At 34.2% G+C, this 25,599-nt stretch overlaps 1 protein-coding gene and 1 long non-coding RNA gene across 17 annotated transcripts in view; one reads left to right on the plus strand and one right to left on the minus strand.

Annotated features, from left to right (window-relative positions):
- The window catches only part of LOC146992790 (uncharacterized), a 39,377-nt gene extending 23,573 nt beyond the window's left edge, over nt 1-15,804 (minus strand). Inside the window, exon 1 of one of the 2 annotated variants that reach the window (XR_015039025.1) lies at nt 15,481-15,804. This is a non-coding gene — a long non-coding RNA (uncharacterized LOC146992790). The remainder of the gene's footprint in view (nt 1-15,480) is intronic. The other variant, XR_015039024.1, reaches the window with a different exon arrangement.
- Nucleotides 1-25,599, plus strand: part of LOC146992788 (uncharacterized) — a 218,762-nt gene that overhangs the window by 101,959 nt on the left and 91,204 nt on the right. The gene's annotated exons all lie outside the window — the stretch shown is intronic.

The following is a 25,599-nucleotide window of genomic DNA, read 5'->3' on the forward strand; positions in this document are numbered from 1 at the left end:
CTCAGCAGTTAACGGTCTCTGTGGCTTGCACCCATGATTGTAAGTGTACTTCATGCAGTCTGTACCGTATAATTTGGGTGGACACAGATCCACCTGCTCTTGGAGGCAACCAGCTTCAGATGTCACGTGACTTAGAGAAAGGGTCTCCAATAGTTAAACGCCGAATGCGCTGGTTTTTCCTCTCTGATGTGCACCTGTGCGTGCTACTTCCTCTTCGAAGTCCATGTGCACTGATCTGAATCCATCGTGTGACACAGCATTGGATGGTACTTATGTTGTGCCCAACACAAGTGGTTATTGTGCACAGTGACAAACCAAGTTCATGGAGTTCGATAATATGGTCACGTTCCTCAGTTGTTAACTGATGGTATTGGGCTCGCCGACGTCTCAGTGGCATTTTCCACTTTTCTTCTAAAGTCTCCAATGCTTCGTAAACCCTCAGATGCTGTTTACGAGAAGGGAAAGTAGCTGATCTTATATAGGCCGCATATGCATACCACATCCAAAGCGTGCACAACTTTTATCATTTGCATAAACACCTCACTACTCTCACTCCTGTAATTTGCATTAATTGTAATTAATGAATTGCTACGTGCATTCTTTCTTGGTATTGCAGTTTCACTTTTGAGGAGTGTATGTCCAAAAACTTAAAGCAATATATTAAAGGTGCATAAATCCAGGTATAAAGTACCTGGGGCATTTTGGCATTAAAATCAGGAAAAGACCTCTTTATCATGGCAGTTTTCAGAAATTTGGGCTTTCTTTGTGAAACTCCATGCCAGTCAGAGGTTTAAGGTAGGACTGATTCTTCACCAATAAATTTCACTTGCACCCTGGGCTTTAGCTTCACTGTATACTGGTTTGGATTCAAAAGTAGCCCAAAGTGAATGGACTGGCTTACATTCATGTTCTTTGCTGTGTGTCTGTGCAATATGAAAAGAATAAGATTCAGAACTCTAAAAAAGTTTGTCAGTCTTAAAATGATGCCCCATGGGGGTGTTGATTGTACTGAGAGCGATCTGTACTTTGACAGTCATAGCGCCGTAGGTATAAAATACCCAAGACTACTGACTATCCAAAAGAACAGTGTATGCTCTCCCGGAGGGTAGTAGCATTAGCCATCCAAGTGAGTAGCAGGACAACCAGTCTTCTGTTACTCATTTCATAGGCTAAATATCCTGCATTGGCAGAGAAATTCTAGTTACTCTAGTGGTTCGGTTTGAAAGGTGTTACAAATTTTGATCTGGGCTCCCTGGGAAAGGGGGGCCCAGAATGGTACCATGTAGATGAGTTTGTGCAATTATTTCTCAACAGGGAACTTGCGAGACCACTGTCTCACCCAAAGAGGCTATCACTTCTAGGAACATGCGTGGCTATGTGGAACAATTCTTAGAAACGAGATTCTAGTAGCATTGCTTTAAGCTGGAGGCTTCCGAGAAATGTTTCGTCTAGCTAGGAGGAACATGTCCCGGCTGCGAGCAACATTTTAAAACTTTTCCGAAAATGTTCCGACTGGAAACGTGTTCCTCGAATGTTCAACCAATCAGATGAAAGATCTGCTTCTGAAGGATCACAGGTAACTTTCGATATGGCGATGGCTCTCACTGTGAAGTCAATTACAGTGGAAATAGAGGCCTATTTAATTATTGCTGTTTTGTTGTAATATAACTGCCTGAGTCATTTTTAAAATGTTTATATATTCATTAAATATATAATCGTGGAAATTTCAGAATTGACAGTATTTTACTAGTTCTTGCAGTTCGGATTTGTTTACAAATTGTTCGTCGCCAACAGTTCGCCAAATATGGTGTATTTCATGCTGATCGTGTATTATCACTGTTATATAATAGCGTTTTATTTCTTAAATTTAAGTTTAATAATTTTTTAAAATCCATTTGTATATGCGCGGCTTTTCTCCTAATTACTTTTCTTTTAAATTGTTAATTGCATAATCAGTGAAGCATAGCTTATGTAATAATGAGAATACTCATTAAATTTTTCTATTATTTTCATGTTATTAATCAAATACTTTTTGGATTATAAATACATTAGAAACTATACTTTTATTGTAAATGCTACATATTGAAACATTGGAAATTTATGGATTTATTATTATGCATGATGAAAAACATTTGTATATACATTCATTAATATAAATCTTATTCATTACATTAATACTAATAAATATATATTAACAACTTCTAAATCATGTGTATCTAATAAGTCATATATTTACATACAGATAGAAAGATAGACTTATTAGAAATGTATGTATGAATACAAAAATGAAGATTGCCAAAAAGTTTATTTAAAGTTACTTTTAATTCATATAACGATCATGTAATTGGCAGCAACTGTAGTCATCAGTTCTTTGCAAATTATTATGGATATGTAATAATCAGTTGAAAAATAATTGCTGAGCATTTGAGTACTAAAGAGTGTACACGTTTTGTTATTGGGCTAATTCATAATGATATCATACGTATGATCTACGTAACATAAACATGACTAATAAATAAAATAAGATGTAACAGCTGTGTATTTATAACATTTGATTACTTAAAACAGTGCACAACTGATTATCACCTTCATGTCTGATTACATAATGAATTGTACTTTCCAATTAAGTGCACGGGCCTATTAGTGGCCGAAGCGTCGTTGAACACTGGTAGTTCTGTCTCAGGTTAGAATGCCGCGAACAGGCTCGCTACATAGGCGTTTTCTTGGTTTACCCCATTTGTAACTGATACACGAGCCAGTTTTAAAAAATCTTCTACAAAGAGATCCCTCCTGTTAGGCAGATATCCCTCGAGGCTTTGCCGTAATCACATAATACAAACTCATGATGTACACCTGATTTCTAGAGTTGGTATAATTAATGTGTTTTAGGTATATTACCGAGTGTTCTATGGGACAGTAAACAACTCGCACATGTTTGATTGCTCATGTATTCACATGCTTTATTTGATCTTCATTTTGCTGAATAGTATCTCCTGGCTGTGAGGATGTAAATATCAGCCATATAGATTTTTCTCATAGAAGGTCTCTTCTTTTTTTTTTTTTTTTTTTTTTTTTGTCTGTTTGTTTGTTTGAATGGACAGAACAGTAATTATGAGCCATAAAGTTAGTCAAGAAAATGCTTTCACCAGGTCACAAATTTTCCAGTGAGCCATCAATGGAATGCAGACAACAGAAAATAAACATAACTAATGTCAAATAAATATATTATCCAGCACACGTTTTAAACTATTCTTAGTGTATACAGAATTTGGCTATTACTGATGTAATGGATTGCTATAACCAGAAGTGTCTTTATCTGTTACTTGAAGTGCCAGAGTGGAGATCAAAGTGATTAACAGGAGATACTTGATAGCAATCATCTGTCTATTATCTTCCATTACTAACAATAAAGTTTAAATCGAAAAGAGTGTGAGCGATACAAAACAACACGAAGAAGCAAACGTGACTTTCGCCAATCTGAGCGATAACTGATTCTTGTTTGGCTTTCAGCCTGTTTACCAAGTGAAGATGGTAACCCTATTTCACCAAAGGCCGTTTCTCAGAACTGTTGCTGCAAACGTTTTGTTCCGGCAACAAATATCGTAATGTGATAAGGGTTTAATACTCTGCCGTCATGGGTTTAATACAGAGAGCCAAACCACAAGTTAGCATCCTCAGTTGCATTTATTTGCCAAAGTGGCTTATCATATTTTATTTAATCCCAGACTGGAAAATCTTTTGAGCTAATATAAGAAAGGAATAAAATTTATGTAATTTTTTTTTATATTTAGTAATATAGTGCATGCTAATCAAAGAATGTTTAAGAAAAATATGAAATAATATATTAAGCATAAAGGATTGTAATAAAATACATGTTTGATGGTTGTACAAGCTCATAAATGGTAAAATCTAATTTCTGTTCTTGCAAGAGAAATAGACTACAGTCAAAAGTCTTTAATCCGGATGTCCATAATACGAGGGCCATCCAGGAAGTAGATTACGTTTCCGTCTGTGTCCGCTAGGGGCGGGGCTAGCGCGGCCATCTTGGGGTCAGAGCGTTGCGCAGCTCAGTCTGCATCTAGCCGTGCTAGTGAGAGGTTCGTGCTGTGCTCCGTTCAGATACTGTGACGGTTTGAAATGTCTGCGTTAATTGAAAATCCCGCGAGCTGCGAGGTGCGCTCAGTAATAAGGTTTCTGACTGCAAAAAACTGTAAACCGATAGAAATCTATCGGCAGCTTCGTGAAGTGTATGGGGACAACATTATCACTGAAGGTGGAGTGCGTCAGTGGGTCATAAGATTTCAAAATGGCCGAACCAATGTTCATGACGAAGATCGAAGTGGGAGACCCAGCATAGTGACCGCCGAACTTCTCGAAAAAGTCGATGCTAAAGTCCGTGAAAATCGAAATTTCACAATAACGGAACTTTCTTTGAGTTTTCCACAAATTTCGCGAAGTTTGTTGCACGAAATCATCAGCGAAAAGCTTGGTTACCACAAGTTTTGTGCAAGATGGAAGGCAAGAAGAGGTAACGAAGTGGTTGAAGGCGCAGGCGGCCGAATTTTTCGACGAAGGAATTTCCAAGCTTGTACATCGCTACGATAAATGCCTTAATTTGTATGGTGACTATGTAGAAAAGTAGTATTTGAGTGTGGCTTTCATCTGTATATAATAAAATTTGTTTCCTATACTTTGTTTATTTTTTTATTCCAAAACGTAATCTACTTTCTGGATAGCCCTCGTATGAAATGATCTATAATCCGTACCTCATAGCTACAAACTTTCTGCGCATGCGTCAACGCATGCGCATAATACCTTTACGCAAGCGCATATGCGTCTACGCATACGCATGCGCGTTTAATGTATAATGGACAGTATAAGCTAAGCTAAAATTATCTGATTATCTATTTCAGTTAATGTTGCAGATTGCGTTGTTCCTTAATCTTCTAATTGGATCCAGCTTATTATTTTTTGCAGACTGTTAGAGCAATTTTATAAAAGTAAGCTTGAACTTTTGATTAAGTCAAAAAGAATTTCCGATTCTGGGGCTAACAAAGGATCTACAAAGCGAAAGCATGTTTCGATGTCCATCATACAAAAAGTGGAATTGCTGCAAAAAATGGATAAAGGTATATCCTTTGATTCTCTAATCATTCCAAAATATGTTTATCAATATCACGCTGCTGTGGGGGGAGGGATGACATGGCGCGCAATGAACTGTAAGTTGATCTGTCAGCACTATCCTTATCTTCAGGGCAGATGTTTTTATTTTATTTGGCTTATAATTCCTTACTAAATGTAGTATTTCATCTCGATGTAATCTGTCTTTGATATGATTTAAATCAAATTCCTCGTCATTATAAATATCACGAATACACACCAAATAGTTTTCTGGTTGCAATATTCTAATTTTGACTATGCGTAATGTATGCTTTACGCATGCGCACGTTGAAAGAAATGTTTAATAAAGTAAACAAATAAATATAAACTTTTTTTTTCCTAAATTTTGATCATAATTCCTCTTTATTTCATAAATTACGGTGTCATATTTTTAATTTTATAATTTCTGCATGCCATCTTAGCAGATTTAAACTCATGATCTATAATCCGGAAAAATCTCTAATCCGGAATCGCCGAAGTCCCGACGAGTCCGGATTAAAGACTTTTGACTGATTAAAGACTGACTTTTGACTTTGACATAAACAAACACCGTTTATTTTCTTTTCCTCATTTAAGAATAATTTAACTTTTTAAAATTCATACTTATTGTGAACCTAGTAGCAGCCAAGTGCTAAGATCACTAAACAGTAATTTCAGCTGGGGCTATATCCTGGCGAATGTGCTAGCTGCATGGGAATTTTCACTGTGTTTCCAGTGCATATTGTGAATATGAAACAGTTCCCTTTAAAGATTTTCCACAAAAGCATCCTTCTCTACTAAGATAAACAGTCCTTGTGTGCTTTGCCTTAATCACTTGGCCTAGTAAATCATTATGGAACATGTAATTTTTAGATCCTAGCAACACAAGTTATTAATTATGTAAGTATCCCCAGCTATTAGAATGTTTTCCTGCATAATAATTTTCTTTGAACTATCCTCGGTATGCACTGGAAAAAAAAAAAAAAAAAAAAAAAAGAGAAAAGAATAGCTGCACATATTTACTGAAAGTAAAGGGGTGTCTTTTATTAACAAAAAAAAAAAAAAAAAAAATCTTTGATAGTCGTTAACAGGCTCAAGTAACATTACAAATTTACAACTGAGAGATACTGCATGTATTTGGGAAGAAAAAATTACTTAATTTTGCACCCACTGAAGCATTAATATCTAGTTGCAAGGACAGGAGTATTGTTTGCTGTGGGGTTCACTAATGGTTTACATTATTTTGCAAGAACTGAACATGATGCATCGTGCATAGTTCCCTAGGTTCCTTCTGATTTGATGGGAATATTTTTTTTTTTTCAGTCTTTAATTCATACCATTAATTCCCAGTTGGATGTAGGTTTAATGAGTGAGAAGGCTATGGCAGAAAAATCTATTTTATTTAAACCAGCATGTCTGTTTTGCTGAATGCTTGAGATATTATCTTGTTAATGAAGCAATTTTAGTGAAATAATTTCTCTGCCCATGGAAAGTGTGTTCTTCAAGACATCCACATCTTTGGTTGTGATACCATCTATACAAGAAACATGGTTCCACACCATACCAAGAAAAATAGTTCTACAACATAAGACTGCCGTCTCTAATTTTAACAATTTTCGTTGTGTATTTTGAATTCTATGCCTGGCCTTCAGGTTGGCAAGGAATTTGTTTCCCATTTATTCCAAATAAATTAATTCTTGTTTCTTTGCTCCAGAGTATATATCTTTGCAATATCTTTGATTTGTCCAGTCATTTCTGATATGATACAATTTGGTAAAATGCATGCACGTTTGATATGCATTCCTTTAAGAAAGAGAACATCCATGAACTTCGCGACTACACCTTTTCATTCTCTAATGGGCATCAAAATTGTTCATGTACTTACAGTAAGACCAGTTTCAATTTAAAACTATTTGCCAAACAATTATGGTTTGCCTTTATATTTTCAGAAAAGCACTTTTTACTGTCTTCAAGTCATTTTAGAAGGCAAAAATAAGGTAGAGATATTCTGGTTCTATGTTAGCCACATGTTCAGGCTTATTCTTTGCACTGATTACTGTAAGAGCTTTTTTTGGTGCAAGATGCAACCAATTGACAGGTTTTTTTCTGATTTCTAATCCATTACTGTGCATCATTAAATTTGAAAACCAAAGTAATTTAGAAACCTCTGCCTATTGGAAACTTCCTCGTCACTACTAATGCATGTAAACGAAAAATAAACTATATACAATCTATTAAAATACAAATAATAATAATAATAATAATAATAAAAAACTAAATCTGCTTACTAAATTTGTCAAAATTCCTTGAATTTAAATTTCTTTTTTAAGTAATTCACTACATTTAGTTTTACTTTTGATTTTTGAATATTACTATACCCATGCCTATATGGATGATGAAACAGGAATTGAATAATTGAAGAGTTAGGTTTGGAGGCAACTTCCCCTTGATAAGATCTGTCCCTGCCTGCTCAACAATTATTCACTTATGTAAATTAATTTAGTCTTAACAAATTTAAAAAAATTGGGGGGGGGGGAATAATTTTTTGGAATATTATATATTTATCCCTGATTTTATATACTGGCACTTAATTTACATATGCTCTCAGAATTTAAATGATATTGTAAATTTATCAATAATTTATCTTTTTATTTGTATGCAATTAAAATTTCATAATTTAAAATTTTCATTTAAATTAGCTTTATACAAATAGAGTTCAAATTTCATTCCTTGCAGCTGTGCACAAGAGAATTATTTAAATTTAATTTAACTTTACTCTTTTATTTAGATATGTATGTATATATACACATGTCTGTTTAATCACTTCATGATAAATTGGCTTAGGGATTCACTCAGCCATCAGTGTAGAAATTAGGATCACAAATTAATCATGTAAAACAAAACTTTCTGTTAAAAATGCGAAATGGAAAAGACAACATTACGGCAATAACAGCAGATTTTATGCTATTAAGAAGTTGTTTTTATTCATAAGAGTAATTTATTTAATTGTATGTAATCTGGAATATAAGAATAGTGTTAAATCTTTCATTAAAAGTAAATTATTCAGCAATAAAAGTAAACTAGGTGTACAGCCATGAATCTTCTGCTTCACATTTATTGCTATTGAGATACTCATGTAATATAAATGAAATCAATGTTTTTTTTACTCATTTAATTTACTAACAAAAAGAACTTGAGTTTATTTAGTGCAAATTCAAGTGTTTGAAAGTACAGATTGTTAATAGTATTTTCTGCAGGTTAATGGGTTACTCTTTATTTCTGTGTGTTTTGACTGGTCTTGAATTCAACATAAGTTTGGTTGAGCCATCAACATCATCTTTAACATAACCACCTTAAACAGGGGTTGCCTCTCTATTATCTTTCATTAAATAATTTTGTACTACTTCATTTGATTGCAAAGATCATTGATTTGGCCTTCCTGTATAGTTTCTTCATGTTATATATATAATTGATCTGGCATTCCTTTATAGTATTTTATGATGTATATCATTTGAATATAACTTAATGTGTCACTGCAACCACATGTCCTTACGAAGATAACTTTGAAAACTAGGATATTTGAGAAAGTAATTTAGTGTTGGTACTGACAAAAATTGAATAAATGATTTAGTTTAAAATTTTAAGATGAAGTTTCTGTTATATATGTAACTGTAACTGTATCTATTATTATCTTTAATCGTAACTGTAATATAGTATAGTAGATGAGTAATGTAGAATAAATGATGTTTGTGTACATCTTGTAATCATCACTGAGCAGGTACCCAACACATATAAAATACAACACATGGCGCAGCTCGTCGTTGATTAGAAAAGAAAATCTTTTTTGAAGAACCATGCAGCCTCGGTAAAGATGTTCTAAACAAAAACATCATGAAGAGTTGTTTACTGTGAAATCGAAACTTATATCGCTGTTAAGTGAGTTGTTTATTATTATTGGAAGTGGCTAAAAATATGTATATATAAACTATTTAAAGTCCTAAATTAAATATGGATGGATTAAAGCCACCAAGTAATCTAAGTTTCGAAGGAAATTTAAGCGAAAATTGGAAGAAATGGAAACAGAAATTCCAAATTTATATGTTAGCGTCTGGTGGTATTACTAAATCACCTGAAATTAAAGTAGCTATTTTATTGCATATAATTGGTGAAGAAGCACTTGAAAAATTTAATACTTTTAATTTAAGTGAAGAAGATAAGAAGGATGTTGACAAAGTAATTGAAGCTTTCAAAAATTTTTGCATACCGAAAGCAAACGAAAGTGTTGATAGACATATATTTTTCTGTCGAACACAACATGTAGGTGAATCGTTTGATGATTTCTTGACCGATTTAAAGAAATTAAGTAGCAACTGTGGATTTGCAGAATTAAAAGATAGTTTAATAAGGGATAGAATAGTAAGTGGAATTCTAAATAAAAATCTCAAAGATAGATTATTAAGGGAAGATCAGTTAACATTTGAGAAATGTATTAAAATGTGTAAAGCTTCTGAATTAGCAGAACTTCAGCTGAAAACTTTAACTGAAGAAAATAAAATAGAAGCTATCAAACGTAATAAATTTCGACCTTCAGAGGAAAAAAGTCAGCCTTGTAAGAAAGACTTTCATGTAAACCAAAAGCAACAAAGTACTAAATCTTCTTCAAACTATCAAGGAAATAAGTACAATAATCCAAAACCATGTAGAAAATGTGGAACTTTTCATAAGTTATACAACTGTCCTGCTTATAATAAGATTTGCTTGTACTGTAAAAAGAAAAATCACTTTTCTAAAATGTGCACTTATAAAAATGTTAATGTTGTACAGAATAATTTAGAGCATGAGTTACATAATAATGGTAATGAATATATTTTAGGGTTAGTAGAAGATATAAAGCCATTTTCTAAAAATAAAACCGAATGGTTTGAAAAACTAAAAGTAAACATATCTAAATATTTATTTGTTAAGTTGGATACTGGAGCTCAGTGTAATGTGCTACCATTGCCTAAATTTAAACAATTAAATTTAAGAGAGAAATGTTTGACTAAATCAAAAGTCACTTTAAATAATTACAATGGTACTACAATTGATGTAGTTGGAAAATGTAAATTATTATGTGAAACATCGAAAGGGGACAAGGATGAAATAGAATTTCAAGTCGTAGCATGTGATAAAACTGTTCCAGCTATTTTAGGTTTACCTACATTGCAAAAATTAAACCTAATACAAAGGATTTGTACAGTAAATCCTGATTCTAATGAAAAGTTACCAGAACTTTTAAAAGGATATCAAGATTTGTTTAAAGGAACTGGGAATTTAACTGGATATACATATCATATTAAATTAAAACCAGGAGCTGTTAGTAAAATAGAACCCTGTAGGAAAATTCCACTTAGCTTATTAAATCCATTAAAAAAGGAATAGCAAGAATGGAAAAAAGATGGTATTATAAAGAAAGTTAACCAACCAACAGAATTCGTGAATTCATTAGTGGTAGTAAGGAAAAAGGATGGAAATTAAAGAGTGTGTTTAGATCCTCAGCACCTTAACCAAAATATACTGAGAGAACATTATCACATACCAACCTTTGAAGAAATTTCATCTCAAATGACAAATGCGAAGGTCTTTAGTATTTTAGATGCAAACAAAGCATTTTGGCAAATTAAACTGTCAGTTTCAAGTTGTGAATTTACTACATTTAACACTCCGTTTGGTAGATATTGTTTTTTGAGGTTGCCATATGGACTGAGTTCATCACCAGAAGTTTTCCACAGAAGTTTTTCTGAAATTTTTAGTGATTTAGAAGGAGTTCAAATATATATAGATGACTTATTAGTTTGGGGTAAAGATAAAAAAGAACATGATTCAAGATTAAAGAAGTTGTTGGACAGAGCCAGAGAAAAGAATGTTAAATTTAATTTAAATAAATGTAAATTTGGGCTGAATGAAGTGAAATATATGGGACATATATTTTCTAAAGATGGTTTAAAACCAGATGAAGACAAAATTAAGGCTATTCTAGATATAAAACCACCAAAAAATGTGAAAGAATTAGAAACTTTCCTAGGAATGATTACATATGTTTCTAGATTTATACCTAATGTATCAGAATTGACATCATGTTTAAGAGATTTGTTGAAAAAACAAGTTATCTGGAACTGGAATGTAACACATGAAAAAGCATTTAGAAGACTAAAAGATGTCTTGGTAAATAAACCAATTTTACAGTATTATGATATAAACATGCCAGTAGTTTTATCTGTAGATGCATCTCAAGAAGGACTAGGAGCAGTCTTACTGCAGAATAATTTACCAGTGGCATATGCATCTAAGGCATTAACAGATACACAGAAGAATTATGCTCAAATTGAAAAGGAAACTTTAGCTATTGTATTTGCGTGTGAGAAATTTCACCAGTATATATTTGGAAAAAATATTACTGTGGAAAGTGATCATAAACCACTGGAATCAATTTTCAAAAAGCCATTAAATAAATGTCCTGTAAGACTACAAAGAATGCGTGTAAGATTACAGCCATATCAGTTTGAGATAAAATATAAACCAGGAAAAGAACTTTTTATAGCGGATGCATTATCAAGATCATTCACTGATAAAGGATCTGATTTCTTTGAAGGAGAAATAGAAGCTCATGTTGGATTAGTTGTAGAATGTATACCAATGTCTAATGGTAAAATGGAAGTTTTTCAACTGGAAACAGGAAAAGATGAAGAACTACAAGTTTTAAGAAAATTAATTAAAACTGGATGGCCAGATGAAAAATGTATGGTTCCAGAACTGGCAAAACCATATTTTAACTTCAGAGAAGAACTATCAGAAGCAAATGGATTAATATTTAAAAATTCCTGTGTTGTTGTACCAAGAAGTTTACGAAAAGATATGTTAAGCAGAATTCATTATGGTCATTTAGGAGTAGTAAAATGCAAGATCAAAGCAAGAGAAATATTATATTGGCCAGGAATGTCCAAAGAAATTGAAGATTTGGTACTGAATTGTCAAACATGTTTAAGTTTACAAAATGCTAATACTAAAGAACCAATGATATCTAAAGAAATACCTAATGGTCCATGGGAAGTATTGGGAACAGACCTCTTTTACTTTCAAGGAAGGGATTATCTAATAGTTATAGATTATTTTAGCAAATATGTTGAAATTGGACGTTTGGAAGATTTGTCAAGTGTAGCAGTGATAAAGCAATTGAAATCAGTTTTTGCAAGACATGGTATTCTGAAAATAGTATATTCGGATAATGGTCCACAATATAATTGCAGGAAATATAAAGATTTTGCAAGAAGATGGAATTTTGAAACCAGAACTTCAAGTCCAAAATATCCACAGTCTAATGGAATGGTTGAAAGACATATTCAAACTGTCAAGCGAATGTTAGAAAAAGCTGTAGTTGACAACAAGGATCCATATTTAGTTTTACTGGAATATCGTAACTCTCCTATTTCAGATGAAATTAAGTCACCTTCTGAATTGATGTTTGGAAGAAAAGTAAATGGATTGATGCCTATAAAAGAGAATTTCATCCAAGCTAAACGATATGAAGACCATAAACAGCATTTACTGAAGAGACAAACCTCACAAAAAAGTTATTATGATATGAATGCAAGACCATTAAAACCACTGAAAACAGGACATCATGTTTACATAAAAGAGAAAGGGAAAAAACTAAATGAAAGAGGGAAAATTATAGAAGAAGCAGAAAGACCACGTTCATATAGGATTATAAGAACAGATGGAAGAATTGCAGAAAGGAACAGAAGAGACCTTCTTAAAGGAACTAATCAGGAAGAGTTTGCAATACAAAACAACTATGAGAATGAAGTTATAGATGAACCCGAGATACATGAAAATAGTAGGAGCACTACAAATTTAGATGTGCCTGTAAGTCCTTCGAAATCTAACAGAAGTGTTGTGTCACCAAATAGTGAAAGAGGTATAGTATCATCAAATTCTTCAAATGGACATAACTACGTCACTCGATCTGGTAGGACTGTTAAGAAACCTTATTATTTAAAAGAATATGTTTAATTTTACTACTATTATCATTTTTTATAAAAAAGGGAGATGTTATATATGTAACTGTAACTATTATTATCTTTAATCGTAACTGTAATATAATATAGTAGATGAGTAATGTAGAATAAACGATGTTTGTGTACATCTTGTAATCATCACTGAGCACGTACCCAACACATATAAAATACAACACAGTTTCAGTAGTTGTATACTGATTGAAGAGCAAAATAATTAGGTTTTTATCTAACAAGTGTAGTTAACAAGTAACTGTGAACAAGTGTTGTTATACACACTGTTAAGAAAATTTTGATGATTGGGTAATTTTTCAAAAAGAAGAATTAATTCTTAGAATGTTACAGAATTTGTACTTGAGAAAACAGCGCTAGTCTTTCAATACAGGCTTATAGCAAACGCATTAAATTATATGCATAAATGAAATATGTTTTCAATCAAATGAATGTTTTCTATGATTGTTGGACTAAAAATTGGATTGGTTTGTTTAGAGTATGGCAAAACACATGAGGGGTATATGCCTGAAAAGAGTGCCTGCATCAAAGGGGTTTGAAAGAAACTGTCTTGTATTTATATTACATGTAAGGAAAACTAAGAAAACTGTAACGCAGCTAGCCCACTTATGGAGGTCTGAATCTGGCTTCAGCTGCTAGTGTTCAGTGATTTTACCACTCGCCGTGCAAAATTTTGAGACATTTTGGGAATCCACAAATAGTTCTCTTTCTAAAAATATATTATAAAATTTGCGTTGGAAGGATATATAAATCTATATAAAATTAAAAAGAATGGGAGGGGGCAACAAAAAAAGTGTAGGAAAAATTGCAGAAGCTAAAAAAGAAAACAGAAACCATAAGTCTGGAATACAAGTACAGCTGCATTAAAAACTGCATTTTCCATAGCATAAATTTTGTTACTGTGTTTCATTTAGACGATAAGTTAAATTTTTATAATACTTAATGCCAGATAAGTCGCCTAAATAGATTTAAGAAATTTCTGAATAGAGTCAAATGCCTTAAATTAAGATCATTTGACTCTATTCAAAATTTGAACAAAACATTAATTTTGATTTTGTTTAGAAAGAAACCACATATTGCAAGCTAAAAATTGGTTGTAAAGCTTGCTTAAGATTTTTGTTTGTTTTAGCTATATATATACTCATAAATGAGTAATCATTTTTATGCTGAAGCTAATTGGTCAAGGCTAATATTGAGTAAGATAGTTTTTGTTTCTTAAGACATTAATTCTAATTTTTCAAAACTGCTGTTCAAAGTCTTATAACTAACAGTGTGTATTTAGGAATATTTGTTTCTTTATTTTACTCTGGTTATGAAATTTTCAAAATTATTACAAAATTATGAAAACAGAAACAGTTTAATATAAAAATTCTGTTTTAATGCTTACTAAAATTATCCTGCTTAAAGGATCCTAATAAATAAACATTTCTGGGTTATTCAGCTAGGAAGTTAAATTATTCTGCAAACTTGTAGATCATTGGTAAAAGGTATACAATATTATAACAGTCTGAATTTATTTGATGATTTAAAATGTTATGAAGCAGTCTGACCCTTAGTTTAAAGCTATGCAACTCAAATTCTACTTTTGTTGCAAAAGGAAGGTCACTGTTTTAGAATTACCCAAAATATTATTTAATGTAGTTGTTAAGTTAATTAAAATGGTGAAGAAACTTTCAATTAGTAAGATTAACTTGAATGCTAACTATGCTTAACTTGTTATGTTTGTCTCTTTTATAGAGTCCATCAGTTTCGTTTCATTTTTTTAAATTAGCGTAGAAAATGTTAAATAAGAAACTCGTTTCTTTTGGAGAAACTGACGTCTGTATTCGAATTGTAATGAAAAGTAATGTTATGCTCAACTTTAATATTTTACCTAGTCTAAAGGTTTTATTTAATTTAAAACATGCATCTGTTTTGCAAAAGAAAAATTTGGGTGAATAATAAAGCTTTCCTGTAGTACAAATTATGTGTGATTCAGAATGAGAATCACAAATTGCGCCAACTAAAAATATTTAAAATTTTTTTTGTGAAAATGAAATTAGAAAAACTGCATTCAAGCTATTATAATTTAACCAAAACCATTTTAAAGTATAAATTAGTTAATTTTATGCTTAGATTGAATAAAGCAATTATTAATAAAAATCTTCATTATTTCTGAAACAGACGCAATAAAGTAAAAACCAGTTACATGATTATGAACCAATATGGAAACATGTATTTTCTCAGTTCTATCTATTATTAAAATATTAATAGAGTATGTAAATGTAGGACTTACTTCCTAATGATGATGAAGTAAGAAATTCTGCAGATCCAATACAGGAGAAAAATTATTATACCTATTTCAAATATCTCGAATAAAAGTACACGGAAATCAAGAAATATATTCATACTGATGGGTAATTCCAAAGACTAATTGGTACTGAAGTAGAATGAGTATAAGATTTTTATTACTGTTGCAGTTTACCAGTAAAGGAAAGTGTGTCATGTGATATTGTATCATATCATATGGTATCGTATCGTACCGTACATTCACATTAAAAATCGAAAATCAGGTAGCTAATTAATAATAAAATAAAAGCTAATTCTTTTGTGGGGAAGGAAAGGAATGCCATGGGCGCCAGTTTGCCTTTTTAAATATTGAGGGACAGCATTATTTTAACCATAACCGTCCATATAAATGGTGTTATTTTTTCTCTTTGCTGTTTATGTCTTTACATAGCATAAGTAGCACATAAGTGTTGTAACGGACGCAAAATATTTTAACCAATCACTGATTATATTTCTTCTATTAATGGCAAGGAAAATTATCAAGCAGAAATTGATAATTCGTTATACGGCCATAAGAATTTCACCGGATGCTGGTTTATGATAATTTTTTTTAAAGCATAACATACAAATGTTCTCTATCGTGAGCCTAGATGCCTTTGTGTAGGATATTCTAAGAATAATTGATTTGTATTCGCAATTATACCCAGGAAAAAAACGAAAACCTCGGAGTAGCTAGCCCATGAGATGTCAATAAATTATAGAAAGAAATAAGAGTTGCTGAGCGATTTTGAGTTTAATCTTCCATATTGTCTTAAATTTGACTAGTTTCAGATTAATTGGATACTACTTGTTTTTAGCATGGCTCCTTTAAAGGGTGGATGTTATGAAACCAAGTTAAGGTTATGAGATACGCATATAGAATTGTGCATGTTAGCTCATCAGGTGCATGGCAGGCATGGAGTTCTAGGATCATAAAACAATTCGGGCTATTAATGACAACCACTGGTGCACAAAAAATTAAATCCGTTGCAAATTTTCGAGTAGGCTGGCATGTGCTTGTGGTGTATCGGAATATAAGGCTACATATATCACGCTGACAAATCAGGGTTTTTCAAAATGTCGTTGTCAAACTTTACATGTTGGTCTGCCATACCATAATAGATAAGATTTACATGGGAACTTGGCTCCGAAAATGACAATGGAGACCGCTAGAAGGCAGTGTTCGCAGGCTTATGGGAGAGTGGGAAGTGTGATCATTTTAGGCGAGGACGTTGCAGGAGAAGAATGAAACGCTTTACTAACTCAGGTCTTTATGGACATTTTTTGGAAAGAGTGTTGCCGGATCTGATGGCAACCAGATGTGTCCCAGCAGCTACACGCCGAATCTTGTTTCAGCATGTCGGAGTGCCTGCCCATTTTAAGAGCAATGTGCGAGAATACCTCCATAGGGCATACCGTGATCGCTGGATTGGCAGTGGCAGATAAAATGCATGACCGCTCTGATCCCCCGACCTGAATCCCCTGCATTTCTGCTGCTTATGGGGGTACATGAAGTTTATAATGTACGAGACGACCGCAACATCAGACATGATCTTGGAATCTTCTCGTCGGCATGATCTTGGAAGTGGAGGGACGTGTCCGTGGCACATCTGCTCATTTTTAACGGACCCGCGATTCCATGCGTCTATGTTGTGAAGCACGCCTTGTGACGATTGGAAGGAATTTTTAACATCTTCTGTGATTTAACCACGCTCTTTAATAAAAGTCATATTAACACCTCTTTCGATATCCTTTCTTTCTTCCTCTTGCGAACATTATCGTCTCGCGGCCACCCTTCGCATTTTCGTACACTAGTTCCTGTGTAAATCTTGCTTGTCATGGTGTAAGTTTTATCCTAACTTGTTATTTTTAGTTAAAGCCACTTTCCTGTCGCTCTTAATTTCAGCTTACAATTTCCTGCCAGAATGTGTTTTCGGAATCGTGGTTAAATACAAATGAAGGAAGAGCAGTACTTAAAGTCGAAGTTCCACTGATTTCGTTAGAGAGCAAGAGATTGCACAGCGCACGTTCTCTTTTTGCCTACACTCTCTCTAAGCTATTATTATGCTCGGCCATATTTCAGGCCCTTGATAGCTTCGCCGTTTAGTTATTTTTAAGGGACCAACTCCTGTAGCATTTAATTTTAATAGCTTCGGCTATATCTTTTTAGTTAAGCTGTAGGGTTTATATTTATTTTAACTAACATGTATTTTAAGTTTGAACTATCTTTTCCCGTCAAGCCTTTACTTTCCTCTAGAATTGCCAATGCTAGAGTATGTAAATTGTGGTAGAGCGCGCAGTATATTCAAAATTAGCAGATGTAAGTTGAGTTTAACCCGCGGCAAAGCGCGTGGGCTGTATCATAATCCAACCCTACATAAAAGTGGAATATTCCTAACTTGTGAAACTGAAATTCTGTGCTGCTTTCAGTAGCTGAGTTCGTAGTTGTGGTTGACTTACAGAACTGCTTTTTCTTTGCCTGTTTGTTTCAGAAAAAGATTTATCGGTATTTTGTTGGAACTGGGGTATGACACACCCCACGCGCCTGTCCGTTTAAGTGCTTTTCTGACTGAATATTTAGTCCAGAAATTTATTTCTAGAGTGTAACAGTAAGTATTTCTACTCGCAAGTGATTTTAAAGTACTTAACATTAAATTCTTAAAAATTTCTAACTGCATTATGATAAAAAGAATGAGTCCCTATGAACTGGAGATGCAACGCATGTGAGATTTATTAGATATTTGAAAGCGATGAAGATTGCCTTTCGGAAACTGAAGATGAAGCTAAGAATATTTTCTACAATGCTTTGGTTTCGAAAAAGATAAAACATTAATCCATGATGTTCCTAAAAAAAGGAAAAACTGTTCTTATGCTTTCAACATTATCTAACGATCATGCTATACATGATACTATTGGAGAAAATAAAACGTCAGGAATTATATGTTTTAATATGTAATATGACTAAAGGAGCAGTGGATATGGGGGATGAAATGTCAGCCAATTATTCAATTGCCAGAATAACAAGGAGGTGGACAATGGTAATTTTCTTTCCTGCACTGAATGTTGCTGTAATAAATGCTTGAATTACATTCAACTGCTAATCCACAAACCAGAAACAGAAGTCTGTTTTTGAAGGACTTAGCATTACAATTAATGAAAAAAAGTATTGAACAAAGATCAGAGATTAATACTTTTCCAAGAAATTGACGTACTGCATGCAAAACAAAAGCAGAAGTTTCGACGAAGAATTAAAACGAATACATGAAATTCGAAACAATATGATTCCTATCATATTGTTACCGCCAATCCTCGCATTCCATATCATAGATTATGTTCTTACTGCATTAATATAAATATTAACAAGACAGTGCACAATAAAAATTAAGCTTTATTTCGGAACTTCGCGCACGCTCCCCGACAGCCGGCCTGTTTCGCTCTGCTCGCTACTCGTAAGAAACTTTTCCTCTAGAGTTGCCACACTTATCGGAGGGCGCAAGGCGCGCTCCTTATCGCCATCACCACGGAGTTCCCCGCCCAGTTCATTTGATGGCTATTCAAAGGAACGACATCAGGTTATGAAATTATCTCAGAGGATCCGTACTGTCGGGTATTTTTTTCATGATTGCAAAATTAGAATATAAAATTAGAAAAGATCAAAATGCAGTTCAATATATAACATATAATAAACATGAAATAACAAAAAATACGTTACGATATGAATTTAAAAAAAAAAAAAAAGTTTTAAATTGTTATGTAAGAAGCAAGTTTCTTAGGGAAGTGAACATGTCTTCCCGATCTCTTGACAGTTCGTGTCTTAGAGAATTCGTTTTCAGATTTATTCTGCTGAATTGTCTTTAAGTCTTTATTTGTTTTCAGTTCAGGCAAATTAAGAGTCCGAAAGCAAATAGGCTGGTTTCACACGGTCTATAGGCACAGTAGATTTTAGACCGTTAATATCAATTGTGAAAGTTTTGTTCGTTCTAGAAAGGACTTTATGCGGACCTGTATATGGTTGGCCAGAGGTGGCTTTACTCGATCGACACGTAAGTATACATGCGTACACGACTTTAAGGTAGCACTTACGTAACACTTTTCTTAGCAATGTGCAGATGTTGCTATTGGATTCGATTGTTGCATTCTATGCCGAAGATTCGTGATAAATTGTGTCATACGGAGATATCTTAGATGACGTTATCATATCACTGGGCAGCTTGAGAGTTGTGCCGTACACCAGTTCAGCATGAGATGACTGTAGATCCTCCTTTACGGCTCTCCGAATACCAAGCGTAACAACTGGTAGTGTTTCAGTCCAGTTATTGGTCTCGTGAGCCTTGAGAGAAGATTTTAAATGTCGATGAAATCGTTCAACAATGCCGTTGGACATTGGATGATAGGCTGTTGTGATTCTGTTGGTACCTAAAATGCGCGTAAATTCTGCAAAAAGTGCGGATCTCATTTGAGAACCTTGGTCTGTTGTTATGATCGATGGGCAGCCAAAACGAGATATCCAACAGTTGAAGATGGCTCTGCAAATGGTTTCCGTTTTCATATCCGGGATGGGAATGACTTCAGGCCATCTGGAGAATCTATCTATTAGAGTCAAAGGTACACGTTGCCTTCTGATGGAGGTAACGGTCCGACGATATCCAGGTGGATTTCTGAAAAACGTGCATCAGGAAAAGAGAATGTGACCAGTGGTGCTTTAGTATGCCTAGTAATTTTCGATTTTTGGCAAGATTCACAGGATTTCACCCAATTTTTTATATGACGTTTCATATCGGGTCATACACAGTGGCGTAGCTAGGGTGGGGCAAGAGGGGACATCTGTCTCCGGGCGCAGCATCCAGGGGGCGCCAAATTGATGCTACGAAATTTTTTAATGAAATGTTTTGCATTCTTGGCACACAGAAAGGGGCGCAAATTCTTCAGTTGTCCCTGGGCTCTAGAATCCTAGCTACGCCACTGGCCATACATAACGAGAACAAATAAGCTTCGTAGTAGCTGCAATTCCTAGATGTGACAGATTATGCAGATGATTAAAGATGAGTGTGCGAAAGGAATTCGGAACAAATGGACGAGTAATGTTCGTTGATATGTCACAAAGAATATTACCATCAGAATATTGCACGATTTAAATTCCAGTTTCAGAGATGATGTATTGTTTTTGAGAAGGTCTTGTACCTCCGGATCATGCCGTTGAGCTTCCGAAAATTTTTTAAAATCCAAAAATGGAGATTTTGTTATGGAATCAATTTCAATTCTTGAAAGAGCGTCAGCAACGACGTTTTTTGAACCTTGCACATGCCTAATATCAGTAGAGTACTGGGAAATAGAATCTAAAAGGCGCAATTTCCGAGGTGAACATTTATGAGGGTTCTGTTTAAAAGCGTATATTAACGGTTTTTGATCCGTATAAATTATAAAATTTCTGCCCTCTAACATGTGTCGGAATTTCTTAATTGCAGAATAAATTGAAAATAATTCCCTATCGTACGCGGACCATTTCTGTTGACTTTTATTGAGTTTCATAGAGAAAAATGCTATAGGTTCCCATGTTTGTTGAGACAATTGCATAAGTGTGCCGCCTATTGAGACGTCTGAGGCATCTACCTAGATGCTTAGCTGGGCTCCGGGAATAGGGTGTCTCAAAAGGGTAGCCCGAGCAATGGCATTTTTAGCAGCAATAAAGGCTTGTTCAGCATTTTCGTTCCAATTTAATTGTGGGGATGAATCCTGAACACGAGAACGAAATTTCTTTTTATTAATGTAGCCTTCTAACAATTTTATTAAAGGAGAAAGAATATGTGCTGCTTTAGGTATGAAACATCTGTAAATGTTAAACATGCCTAAAAATCAGCGAAGCTGAGTGAGAGTCGTAGGTTGAGGAAAATCTAAAATACATTTGACTTTGTCAGGAAGAGGTTCAATTCCGTTTTCACTAAGGTGAAAACCTAAGAAATCAATAGACGTTTGACCAAAGGTACATTTTGAAACATTTATGCAAAGTCCATATTCCTGAAGTTTGGAAAATAAAGCTTTCAAATGCCTGCAATGTTCCTCAGAATCTTTAGAGGCTATGAGCAAGTCATCGACGAAAGCATAAACACCTTCTAAATCCCGCGTGACTTCCATCTATAAAACGTTGAAAAGTCGCGGATGCATTGCATAAGCCGAATTGCATACGGGTACTTTCGAATAAACCGAATGGTGTGCATATGGCGGTTTTGTGGATGTCGGCTGGGTTAATTGGTATTTGATGGTATGCCTTAATCAGGTCAACATGACTAAACATTTTAGTACCGTGCAATGCAGCAGTAAAATCGGCTAAGCATGGAATAGGGTATTTGTCTTTTATTGTTTGAGCGTTCAATGCTCAATAATCTCCTACAAGTCTCCATTCCAGACTACCCTTTTTTGGAGCCATGTGAAGTGGGGATGCATAATTGCTGCTGGAAGGTCTCAAAAGCCCCAATTGCATCATAGTTTGAAATTCTTGTTTTGCTATTTTTAAGCGATCTGGAGCTAACCGACGAGGTTTTGCAACCACAGGTGGACCCTTAGTTATGATATAATGAACGGTGTTGTGTTTAACAGGTTGTTTAGGATCTGGTAATCTAGTAATTGAAGGAAGTTCTTTTAAAATTTTGTGATATGGTGTATCACTAAACACAGTTTTTACTAAATAAATGCTTGCGTTTTTCACGCAGCCGACGGTTTTAAATTGCGTTTTTAAATCTTTGAGACATTTGTTTCTGTGATCAGGCACCAATTCAAAGAAATGGAGAAAATCTGCTCCAAGAATGGGTGTACTAACATTTGCTATAAGGAAAGTCCATGTAAACTGTCGTCTTAATTTGAAATCCAAAGAAAGTGTTTTTTGACCATAAACATGAATAGTGGAAGAATTAGCAGCGAAAAGTGTTTGTTGATTAGAATTCCGTTTTTGAGAATTATTTGCTGGAAGTAAGGACACGTCAGAGCCGGTATCGACTAAGAATGAAAGGTTTGTTCTACGCTCACGAACGAGCAGGCGACGTGAAACTTGAGGCAAAGAATAAGTCGCCTCTATTCTTTGCTGGTTTCGTTTCCCCGCCATGAACAAGGTTTTGTACATTTGTCTTCTCTACATTTTTCCCAAAGCGTCTATGATATCAGCAAACAGAATAATCTCTCCTTTTGGAATTGCTTCTTTCCTTATTGCGATCTCCGCGATTTGGCGAGCGACTACGAGAAAGAGAAATGCGATCAATACGTTTGTTTAATTTTTCTATTTGTTTAAATAATTTATCCTCAAAAGACTGATCGACTGTGCGAGAAACGGCACAAGTCCCTGGGGTTGGATTTACTTCTAAAATTCTGTCGGCAATTTCTGCAGCTTTATCTACAGTTAAATTGGAAACCGCTGCCAAAATAGACTGAACAGTCGGAAGGCAAACGTTGAAGGAATAATTCTAACATTACGTTATCAGGAACATTTAAAGATTCTGCTCGACGTTTCATATTTCTAAGCAAATCGGAAGGTTTTCGAGAACCTAATTCCTCTCCAGATAATAATTGGCGGAAGCACTTCCGCAGAGAACCCGGTAAATGTAAACATTGCCAACTTTGGCGATAATATATCAAGACTGGTAACCCAGCAGATTTATCCTATTCGCTTGTTCGAAGTTTGCAACCATTCCTCTTGCGTTCATTTTGTTGAATTATCACTGTTGTTGTTCGCATTTGCAGATTTATATTATTCTTCTCTTATTTATTATTATTTTTTCTGAATTTTTTTAACAATGAATAGATAGAAATATTTTCGTAGATAGATGCCGGTTCTCCTCGGGGATGAAGGAAGAAAATACGGCGGGAGGGGTGAATGCTAATTTGTAACAAGGCTGTTCACGTTGTGTTCTTAATTATTAACAGCTCTTAAGAACCACGAGCAGAATCATGAGGTTTCCAACCTCTAAAATAATTTGTTTCCGTAGGCCGCAAAAATGTGCATGTGCATTTTAAATAAATAAATAATGCTTTTATTTTTATTATTAGTTATTGTCATCTAAAATTATGAGAATAAATCAATTTTGATGGCGTAAAATTTTAACGAGATAATGTTAATGCTTTTTTAACAATAACCTTTCAGAGGATGGCAGGTGTGACATAAATAGATGATTAAATTGAAATCAAAAATATTATTGATTATCTAAGATGACAGAATAGTTTGATGCATCACCATGGTTATCAAAATTAGCAAACCACTGCTGGTGTAAGGAATATATTGTTTTCTGTGTTAACTGGAATTTAAGACAATTTTTTTTTCGTTTATCGCGTTTAACCGGTTAATTTCAGTACATTAATACTAATTTATATTTTTAAATGAATATATCACGTTTAACCGGTTAGTTTTACGTCTACATGCATATTATCTGTGAATTTTTACTACCACATGCTTAATATATTGTTTTGTTTGCTAACTTGAATTTACATGCACTAAAAATCACGTTAACAAAATATCACGTTTACGGTAAATAATCTGTTTACGGCTCGGATCATCTTCGATGAACCGCGAGCTTGGCGAGTAAAAATGCAACGGCGCCAACGGGTTCTTTCCCGAAGCGCCAACGGGTTCTCTGCGGATGAAAACCCTAATTGGCGAATTTCTTGCTGAGAAGATTCTTCTGAACGATTTATTAACTCTGTTTTGAGCTTTGTATATGGATCAATAGGGTCTGGTTTCATAAGTAAATCCCTCACTAGTGATGCAATATCTGGAGGAAGATGAGAAACTACATAATTATATTTAGTAATGGATTCTGTGATAGGTTTGGGGGTGGCAAGAGCAAAGGTACTTTCACACATAATAAACCATAAAGATGGGTCTGATCGGTTATAAACCGGAATTTGGACGGCATGAACTTCAGACATTGTGCAAGGTTTTTAAGCCAAAATAAAAGCAAAAATGTAACTAAAGAAAATGAAATTAAATGATAAGTAGAAAACAGAATTATAAAATGATCTATAATTACTACTCATCTGTGATCCGGAGGATGAAAACCGATGTAATCCATTACTTCTGGTTTGGAGATCTTGAGTGATGGCTTGTAGTCAAAACCGAAAATGCTTGAGAACTGTTCATACGGCCTGATTTAACACAGCCCGGGTTACCATTATGGTGATTCCTATCATATTGTTACCGCCAATCCTCGCATTCCATATCACAGATTATGTTCTTACTGAATATAAATATTAACAAGACATAGTGCACAATAAAAATTAAGCTTTATTTCGGAACTTCGCGCACGCTCCCCGACAGCCGGCCTGTTTCGCTCTGCTCGCTACTCGTAAGAAACTTCTCCTCTAGGATTGCCACACTTATCGCCATCACCACACAACTAAGTATGAAAGATGTGATAAATTTTTTGCCCTCGCGCCAAGGACAGAGGAACGTGACTGCAATGTTTAAAATGTGAAAACATTCTGTGCCAAGAACACATGAATGTATTTCGTTCAAAGTGTGAAGAAATAAAATAAGCATGGTGTATTAGAAATGCAATGAAACTTAGAGGCATTATGTTTATTTTTTTATTATTTTTATTTATCTTAATTTTAACTCTTAAGATTGTTTCGGAAATTAATTTTTTGAAACCCAATTATTATTCACGTATTTATAATACCCGCGGGAAAAAAAACTGTTTTAAAACTAAATAATACTATTTTTATCATATTTTAAATATTGGGTTATGTGATACCCCACGCACTCACTCTAGTAACTTTTCTTGATGCGACTTCCGCCGGGTTTAAATAGAAGGAAAACCAGATAGTAGGTGTGTTTCTTGAATCGCACACGTGAAGGTTGCTAGGTAGAAATTTAAGAACCGCGCGTTTCGGCCTGTGTGCCTATCTCGGCAGTTTTTGCTGAATCTTCAACTGCTTAATTAGTAAGCTCGCTGAATCTCAGCGGTATTTTAGAACGCGATTAGGTTAGTTTAAGATCTCAGAGCCTCGTGGATAGTGATCACGCTATTTTATTCATCCAGTCATTATTGTTCAGTTTTACGTTCTGTTTCAGTTAAACCGCCGGGTCAGCGTAGTTTGTGAGCGT

Source organism: Stegodyphus dumicola, chromosome X2 (genome assembly GCF_044657685.1).
Source record: "Stegodyphus dumicola isolate Sdum_Otavi_A_Nest chromosome X2, ASM4465768v1".
Classification (NCBI taxonomy): domain Eukaryota; kingdom Metazoa; phylum Arthropoda; class Arachnida; order Araneae; family Eresidae; genus Stegodyphus; species Stegodyphus dumicola.